General features: G+C 27.4%; 1 protein-coding gene across 2 annotated transcripts in view; it reads right to left on the reverse strand.

The window, feature by feature from the left end:
- LOC121116864 (dynein axonemal intermediate chain 1) overlaps window positions 1-9,827 on the reverse strand; it is a 47,496-nt gene extending 37,669 nt beyond the window's left edge. Inside the window, exon 1 of one of the 2 annotated variants that reach the window (XM_071887646.1) lies at window positions 9,687-9,827. The gene's annotated coding sequence lies outside the window, so the exon portion shown is untranslated. The remainder of the gene's footprint in view (window positions 1-9,686) is intronic. The other variant, XM_071887645.1, reaches the window with a different exon arrangement.
- Between the last annotated feature and the right edge of the window lie 748 nt (window positions 9,828-10,575).

Below are 10,575 nucleotides of genomic sequence, written 5' to 3' on the forward strand. Positions count from 1 at the left end.
AAAATCAATATAAGAGATAAAAAGAGAAATATTATTTGTGGATACATACAGAGTTGGGCAAGTTGATGCAAGTTAACTTAACTTAAATAAGTTAAGTTAATTACATTTTAACATAACTAGTTAATTATTTAAACAGCGTTATTTTAACTTCAAATTAACTAGTTAATTTTTAATTTATCAAAATTAACATATAACTTAACTTGTTAATTTTTTAAATTGCATTCTCTTAATTTTAATTAATTTGATTCAGTCAATTAGATAAAGTTAAATTTATTTTGTTATTCTAAATTGAAATACTAAAAAACTGTCTTTCAGTAACCGTAAGTACTCCGATGATTTAGTTAAACAGTGTGTCTACACTATTTGTTTTATTAAATAATTCAACTGGGTCATTCAAATCAAATCGATAAAAAGGATATTTTTTCAGGGTCTTAGAAAATGTCGTTTTTCTATTATCTCCGATATTTTATAATTTTAATTATATTTTAAAATTAGTTTATTGTTTATGCCAATTACAAAAATCCTATTTTGTCCTAAAGTCCAGACGTATAACTTCATAATAATCAAAAGAACACCTTAAAAAATTAATATTTTAAAATTAATATATGAGTTTATGTTTGCAAAATTATTTTTGTATATTAAAAAAGCTATACAGGTTTATTGATTGTATATAAAATGTTGCTATCTGTGGACCAAAAAAACAACGGAAGTTTTGGATTATACAGATTATTTTCATGTTTCTAGAAGTAAAAGCAATCAAAAACACACTATCTCATTCTAAACATTTATTGAGTTGTCTAATTGTAATTGGAGAAATTTCCTTAGTCTGGTTGATGAATGATCATAAATGTAGAAGAAATAGTTGTTATAAAAATTTTGTCTCTTAAGTAGTATTCAGAGGGGTGGGGGAGAAGAAAGAGAAGACTCAGAGTGGATCTGTGGACTGAGGAATCAAAGCGGGGATCACATCTTCCTCTACATAATGAGACATCCTTTCTACTTCCATGATTCTCCAAAGAAAGAAAAAATAAAGATTCATCTTATCTTACTCCATAATTTATTCTTCCCGTTGCTTCGCTTCACTTAGAGAAAATATTTTTTATTTCTATAAGGTTTGGATAATTAAATTCCAACTTTCCACTTACGCGCTCTCCAATTTCGAGATAGAAAGAGAAAGTATAACATGTATGCAAACTTATAGCATAACCTTAATCGTTTGAGCCCTATTTATAAAAATCATTTCTTGTGGTGGGCGGGAGGAACTCTCGAGTTCCATAAGTTTATGTATATTTTACAAAACCGTATAAATATAACTGGTTCTCCCTCTTTTCTTTTGAGTAATTTATATGAATGACAAGAAAATTGGCTTTGAGGTTTATAAGAAAAGCCATAAATACTCTCCATGTATATAAAATATATGGCTAAAAATAGGATTTTATTTATTTGTTTTTACAATGTAGGCTCTCCCATAAAATAAAAACGATTAAATGAAACTATAAAAAACATTATTTTCGTTGAAGGATATGTATAACACTATATGATATGCATTTTGTAGACATGAGACGTTTCATAATTAGTGTTGTGTTGACTCGAACAATTATCGACTCGGTTTTTCTCCTTTAAAAACTAAACAAAACAATAAACGTCATCATTTTTTTTTACTTTTGTGGTACTTCTTTCCCTATGGAAGGGAGTTTCTAAAAAATCATAACATTTAAATAGAATGCGCATTCAATAGAACGCAAACCTCTCCCTAAAATATTTTCCCCTAAAAATTTACATTCATTTAAGTTATGTATCTTATTTTGTTCAAAAAGTATTGTCCAGTATGCGTTTTTTGCGTTTCATGCGACCTTGGCATTTGACTTTGACCACACAAAATTAAATGACCTCTCACTTTTAACATATATAACCCTCCTACAGAGCTTCATCAAAATCGATCAGTAACTCTTTCTGCAATCCTCTTTACAATCAGACAAACAAACAATCTGAGACAAAAAAATAACCTCTGTTCTGCTTGGTTGGGAGAAGTAATGAGGTATTTTTGTCTATTACATAAGGGGAAATATTACAAGTACATAAACCAAGGGTCTGTAACGAATTGCACAATCTTCCTTTTACTAATTAGTTCATATAAATCAAAAAGTTTAAAATTCGCCAAAATACTAATTGAACAGCAGATATTAGAGAATGAACGGATCTGGAATCTGGATTCGAAGTACCCGACTATAGTAAACTTTTATTATCCAAAAAGGTCCGAACCGACTTGGGGAACTCGAACTTTTCCGGATCTTAAAAAGTGCATAGTGTTACCGAATACCCACTCCTAGTTATCAAAAAAGATATGATCTATATCGAACGTAAAATGACTATTTATCTTTATTAATGCTTGGAGCCAAATGTACATAAACAGTTGTATCACGTAGTTATTCTAGACGGTGGTACCTTAACAACACAAATATATATACTGTATTTGGTTGTTAGCTGTCGATGGTTCTCTTTCTTTTCTTCTAATCATTGTCCTTAATATTGATTGCTTGAATAAGAATTAGATCTTATTTAGTTGTGAATTATCAACTATTATTCAGTAATAGTTTTTTCATTCGAATAATTGCACACTACCAAAACTATTTTTCTGTTTCTTCTAAGAGAATAGGTTGCGAGATACAATACAACATTTGAATTATAGATGAAAAACCCATCAAACATACTACAGTAATGGTCCTGTAAAGTATGATTTTTTTAGATTTTGACAAATTATTAGATTAGAATGTATGATTTATCCAATTGCTTAGAAAATATGATGAGCAAGGTTTAAATTGTAGGAAAAAAAGTATGGACTATAGGTGTAGGCGTCTTGGAGACCTTTAAAATAGATAAACGACTTTGCCAGTATTATTATAAAAATAATCATAATAAAACAATAATAAAAAATATATGCTTTAATAGTAATAACATTAAAATTTATGCATTGTTTCTGTATCAGTTAAACTTTTAACTAAATCAAGGACGTCTGATATATATATACATTTATTTATTGGGATTTTTGGATTTTTTTTTAATACAAACATTACGGTTTTTTTGAAGAAAAAAAATTGAAAAATTAAATGTTTCTAAAAAAAAATGGAAAAATAAAATTTTAAGAAAAAGTTCAAAAATCTATAGCTATTCACAGATTCCCCTGAAAAGAGGGTAAAAGGATATTAAAATTCGAAAATACTATCTGGATCCAAAAGTTTGGGTACCCTAAATTTACTCAAATATTTATGTGTAAAGTTCCGACCCGGATCCGAGAAAATTAGGATCCCTTTCATCCTTCATTGCTACTAATTTCTTTTTTTCTAATTATTTGACTCTGTTCGGTTCAACTCGACTCAAGTCCACACAACACTATTTATAATAATGATATCGATATATTATTATCTCAATCGGTCCACGTCATCCTTAATTTCTTCTTTCAAACCTTATGAATGTATTCTTCTAGCACATGCATATTAAATGTGTCAGAATTTATTTATATTGAAAGGTGTTTTAATTTTTTTTATTAAGCGTACCTTAAAAACAAAGTTTAATTAAAACATATTTTCCAGATGTGGGGCACTCTCATTGTTGTTCAAAAACATCATTCTTCTTTCAAACCTTATGAATATATTTAGGACATCCATATTAAATGTGTCATAATTTATTTATATTGAAAGGTGTTTTAATTTTTTTATTAAGCGTACCTTAAAAACAAAGTTTAACTAAAACATATTTCCCAGATTTGGAGCCCTCTCATTGTTCTTCCAAAATATAATTTTTATACGTATCATTGGATCATCATCTACACTTGTAAATATGTATTAAGAGTCAATAGAAGTAGGTGTAGGGATTTGACTAGAGGTGTCAAGGATCATTCTATAATTTCAGCAACAGTCATAAATAACATAACTACTCAACTCTACTCTATAAAAATACTTATTGAAATACTATTTTGATGAATACAAACTATTATTCATCAATTCTGACAGAATTACTCAACATCATCACTTTTTATAGAATAGGGTGCACTCAGGAAGGTTGAAACACGTTTTATCGAATTACTTGGAAATACTTCAAATTAGTAAAACCAAACGTTTACACAACAGACATAAATCTATTTACCAATAGAGAAACGAGTTAAGAGACATTTATCATAAGTACTTTTAGTGTAGTCTTCATTTGAATGTAAATTTCCCAGTCCACCCTACAATCAACTTATCAAATTGACTTTAAGTTCTCCTATGCACCTGTTATCGTTGTCTAAGAGAATTTTTTTTTGCATATTGAGTAGCTGAAATCAAAGAATAATAAAAAAGTGGTGTTTGCATTTTCAATTTAAAAAAAATATGATATATGTCTTGGGACACGCTATTATACGTGTATTGATGTACAAAATTGTATCACTCCTTGTAGAAATGTCAAATTCAGAGCTGCTACCATGACAGCCATCCGCCATAGTAGCGAACCGATAATCTGTTCACCAGCGTGCCAAGGCTGTTATTGCTTGTGAATGAGGATATATAGAATACGGAATATAGCTACATAAATATTAATGATGGAACGAATCCAAAAAAATCCTGATACCGATTCTTTAATATTTTAAATAAATATTAAAAAACACCATTTTGCTATCAGGGGCGTCCAGAGGATTATATTATTTTTTGTGTCTGGGGGGGGGATTTTTTGGTAAAAAAATCTAAAAATTAAAAAAAAAATAATAATAATACAATTCTATAAATGTGACGGTGAATTTTGGCTAATTTAAGTACAAATTGCAGTGTCTCTAAAGGATTAATCAGAATCATTTGCTCATTGAAATGAATTATAATTAATGGGAAAATGTATGCCATGATCAGAGAAAAATTATGCTAGTTTCCTTTTGGGTTAACTTGCTACAAAAATGCAATTTTATTACAATGACTCAGTACTTTTAAGAATTGCTAATAAATTATAAATTATATATTTTAATAATAAAATATGACTTAATTCATCTATATTTACATATGGGATTAAGAGGAGATCCCCGCTCTGTAGGTCTGAACTTTGACACTTCTAGCCCTGACTAAGATTTTCTTTTGAAATATCTCAAAATATCAGGTTTTGTTATTAACTTTTTAGGATAAATTTAGGATAATTATTTAGATTTTAAAAATGCCAAAATTCATTTTCTGGAATAACACAATTTAACACCAATAATAAATGAGAAATATTATTATTGACTTTTTTTTTTTATTAATAAAAGATAGATTTAACATTTTGATATAAATAAAAGTAGAAAAAAGCAATCATATCGATAAAATAAAAAAAACGAATAACCTTACTCTGTTATAACATATAAATTTGTTATTTTTGTATTCTTTAATAGTGTACAAAAATTGGCAATATACCTTTATTTATTGACAGATTCTTTAAAGTTTTGACAACAATCATTGATTTTTTACACAAAATATTTTAAAATTTGGGCAAAATTATTTTTGTCAGGAAAAGGGGAGTGGGTATTTTTTCTACCCCCAAACTCTGTAATCACGGGTCAGTCAATAGATTGTTTTATACGGTGTTACCTTGCTAATACAAAAATACCCTATGTATTTGGTTTTCAGCTGTCGATTCCCTCGTCTGATACGTTTTGGATATTTCCTAATTTATTATTTTTAATAAATACACGAAATAATATGTTATTCTAGACTTTTTTTTATGTTCCTTTAATTGGTCAGATTGAGTTGCACTGATTAAGTATAAGTAAACATTATAGTTTTATATTTACTCCAATCTAACCTAGAATTATTTTGGTGAAATCTATAGATAGTATATTTATTTCTCTAGGAATCACCTGGGCGCGACGTACACACATTAAGCTCAACAAAAGAACTTGTCCCGATCGCATTGTCCAATTCCATGACCTACGGCGATTCCCCAAGATATTTTATTCTTATACTTCGTTTCCAAAGGGACAAAAATAAAATTTCTTGTTTCCCTCGTCGTATAGATGTATGTATATTGGACATCTTATTATTTATATGAAGAAATTTTGGCTATTATATAAAGAAATACATTACATTTTTAATAAAATATTACTAAGCACTATTATAATACAGAATTTTCAATTTGATGTACCGTACAGACTGCTGGGCAAAGAGAGAGATTTTGACGTCATAGAGTATAACAACGCTATAGTACTAGAAATTATAGGATTAAGGGGGGATATGGGGGGGGGGTGACTAGGACTATATAAAAAATAAGAAATGACTAATAACTTATCTCAATCACATTGATATCAATTCAATTTATAAGATAGAGTTTGTGATTAATTAAATAACATGAACAATTTAAACCTCACCTCCAATTAGTAATTTATTTATTACTTGAGAGTATTTTTTGTGACTTGAAAATATGTGGAAAATAATTCTAGACTCTTAGTTTCTCTCTTTTCTCGATAGCTATGTCTGTAATGTATAATCTATTTTGTTATTGCATAAAAATAGTAATCGTATCTTGTATCAAATCATCCTATACTTATATTATTAAACTAAAGAGTTACACAAAGAAAAATATAATGGAAAATACAGGAAGGAACAGGAAAGTTCTCATCCTCTACCTACAGCTCCTTCATTGAAACTCTTTTATTCAATCCTCATAAACTCCTACTTTAAGTAAATTATTTCCTTAATAAGAGTCTTTTAGTATCCTTAATGACTATAACAAACGAATCAAAATACTCAATAGTCTTTATTACAAATATCAATTCCATTTATAAGTTTAAATTCGTGATGTACTGTAAATATGGACAATTATGAATCTTGAACCCTTCAGGCCTCACTCCCAATTTCTTTAGTACTCGTAAGACTATTTTTCCTGTGAAAAATAAGTCGAAGATTATTTTAAACTCTCAAAGATAATATGTTTCTCCTTTTTTCATATTTTGATCTGCAATGAATTACTCTATTATGATATTACAAATAAATATTGATGGGGAACTGTTAAATGACGATGTGTTTAAAAAAAATGTAAGTAACTTCTTAACTTCTAAAGATTTCTATCGGAATATCTGAATGTCGTAACAATTACCAAACTTTTTGACTCAGGAATCTTCTTCTAAACAGCTAAATTGCTTATTAGCATATTAGAATATTCTTCTCTCGAAGATCTAGGATTTTTACAAAAATAAATAAAATACAAAATTAGTATCAAACGAGCTAATTATAAGTTGTTTGAGTGAAAACAATAGTTGAAATGTATAAAAATAATAATACGATTGTTTAAGTACTAATTGAACATATAAAAATAATTCCAACATCTTCTTCTAAATCTAAATTCCTCATTAATTAATTCTCCCTAATTTTTTTTTTCTTATTGCTTCATCTAGTTTTATTTTGAACTTGAAATTGCTATTTCATAATTGAGATTCTTGTTCGGCGCCTAGACATTTAAAAATAGTTTCTATTATTAGTTAAGGAACTATTATTGGTCTGTATTTCATACAATTCCAAGCAATATGAAAGTTGAAAAACATAAGAAAATTGGATTTCCCTAGAATTAATAAAATATATGTATATATCTAGATAGAATAGTCGAAATCGTAAGGCAAAAGAGGCTTATTTAAGTAATCATATTCGGTTACGTTAGCATGAAAATTACATTAAAATCCTATTTAAAGAAAATATATTGAAAGATTATCTTAAGTTACTTAAATACAGTCGTTCAAAGTTACAAGGGAACTAATAGTAGTATCTATCGTATTAATAAATGTAGATATATGGAGGTTCTCATTTTTTACACAAGGCATAGTATTAAAATAATATATAAATTCCCTTTTATATAGTCCCAGGATTAATAGTTACAGTATATACTCTTTGACGTCACTAATAAAAAGGGCAGTGGAAGTCAAGCATTAGTCGGAAAAGCATTATGGACTATGTTACTACCTCATATTTCTATTAATCTTTAAAAATATGTATATGTTATTCATTTTAAAAGTTGTGAAGAAATAATATGACAATGATAGTCTGGGAGTCCTTAAGAGATAAATAACAGTTGGTATGAATTATTCATTTATCTGACTACAAAATAATTTTGTGCCTCATTTCTGTTACATTCGAAGGAAAGTTTGAATGGTACATAAAGATAACGACGTGTTTAATATTCATTAGTGTAGTATATAAATGTATACGAGGTTTTGTTGTTTAAAAATATTTATAAAGGTTGCGTCAAAAAGATTTATTTGTAGTATTCTTGTAAAATTATATATAAAAAAGAAGGAAAATAATGACTTCCAGTAGCTTAATTAATTCTTATAAATTCTAAAGGAGAAATTAATTATATATTTGCATATAAACCCACTATGAATAACTTGACTATCATTTATGCATAATGAATTACCTTAAATTTGAAAGTATCCTAGAGTTCCAAAGCATTTCAAAAACTTTTTAATTAGTTGCTTCAATCAGTTGAATTTTCATAAGGTGCACATTAATATTTAAAATATATTCGACAGTTTTTTTAGTGAGGAAAGTTGTTCCAGCAATAGACATACGTAGCAAAGGTATTATCTTACTTTTGAAGATAAAAAAACATACTAAACTTGTGTCATTTCACTTATTTTCAAAAACTAATTCAATTTGTAAAAACAATATTATTTTTAAAAACATCATAACTTCATTTATTATCAATTGATTTTTCTAACTTTTATTCTTAAATAAACTAATTATGAATAGATTTCAAAAAACATAATCGATTTAATGATAAATTTCCTCGTATTCTCTTTATTAAAACTAAGTAACTCTTAGAATAACCATTAGTTTTTTTTAGCCTAAAATTTTGCATTGTTTCAAATCTTTCATTTAATCCTGTATATCTATCTCGATTATATAATCTTTTCAATCATATAGATTTTTTAAAAGTTATGAGTAGTTAAATTACTGCATGAAAGTAAGGTTTTTCATAAGCAAATGTTATTTATTACGGATGATACTCTTTTTAAAGAAATATTTATAAATAAATTTAAATTACTTTATTTTAATATACAAGGATAATAATTTGAACGTTTAAAACAAATATGGAAATAATACGTCGATATCTGTTTAAATACATATATCTTACTAATATATTTTTTCGATGAGCGGTTGACTAAATTTGAATTAAAATACAAAAAACATTATGAAATATAATATTATTTAAAATACCAATATTATTCAGTATTAGAAACTATGCAAAATTTGGAGAAAAAATAACAAAATTATCCTAGATCGAAATTAGGTACTTTTATTGTAGAAAAATTTATTTTTTCGTCCATAATTACAAGATCAATAAGTCAAAAACTAGACTCAAAAATATTTTGTTATTTAAAATTTGCAGACATCAATGTTCTATTTCTATTAGAATCGCTATGCCGATATGCTTTGGTATAATAATAATGTTTAATACAAAGCCATGGAAACAAAAACTCCGAAAATTGAATAAGATCTTTAATTTTCTTTACATAAATTTATGGTTTTGCAAAATAATAGTTTGCTCTGCCTTGCAGCTCATAAGTGTCAAATACTATTTGATTTTCTTCATGATATATTTGTATATTAAATTTATTATTTTGGCAAGCAAACAAACAAAGACAAATAAGTCATTTGACCAAGAAAGGAGGACGACGATCGCCTTTTTTGGAGTTTTCTTACCTGATATCGTGTTGTTTTAAATAATGGAAACTTCTTTTTGGAGGAAATAAGAACGTATATTTAATAAGTTAAGGGATTCGTCTACAAAGTGACGTCACCAATCACTGTACATACATATTCCATATTGGTGAAAGTTAAGAAGGGGGTTCAGGAATTATACTTTATTGATTATACATTTGTCGCAGCTTTTTTATGACTATAGCACCTTTTATTGAAGCATGATTGAGAGATTCTACATAAATAGCAAGAAAATGTTATTCTTTAATGAGTTGGAGTATGAGCAAACTCAGGGGCGTTCAAGGGGGGTGGGATAGAGTGGCTGTAGATCCCAAATATATATATATAATAATCTTTATAAATTTATATATGATTTTTTTACAAAAAGTTTAATATTTATAAGTTAATTTTTTTTAAATTTATGTGAGTAACTGTAGATTTATGATTTTTTTCCAAAACATTTTAATTTGTGTAAATAAATGTGAATTTTTGAAATATTTTTCCCAAAAGTTCAATTTTCAAAATGTATTTTCCAAAAAATTATATTTACAGCTGTGGATTATTGATACTCTGTAGTTTACATGAATTATTTCTGTTTTACAGTGTTGATTATTGCTCTACAAATACAACACTTATACTTTATAATGACTACTCTAACTACAACCCTGAGAAAGGTTTCATTGTTCCGTCCTGGTCAATGTGCCATTTACTATTTCTATGGAAAAAAAAAAAAAATCCGATTATAGACGCTGATTTTCAAGCACAGACATGAATTAAAAAATGTTCATTGTAGTTTTGAGTGATATTGACATGAATTCAATATTTGGATATTTATCAGCTCGTACTTTAGGAACATCAGATGGAATAGATAATCATTACTTCACTATGATGC

This window comes from Lepeophtheirus salmonis, chromosome 4 (assembly GCF_016086655.4).
Source record: "Lepeophtheirus salmonis chromosome 4, UVic_Lsal_1.4, whole genome shotgun sequence".
In the NCBI taxonomy this organism is placed as follows: domain Eukaryota; kingdom Metazoa; phylum Arthropoda; class Copepoda; order Siphonostomatoida; family Caligidae; genus Lepeophtheirus; species Lepeophtheirus salmonis.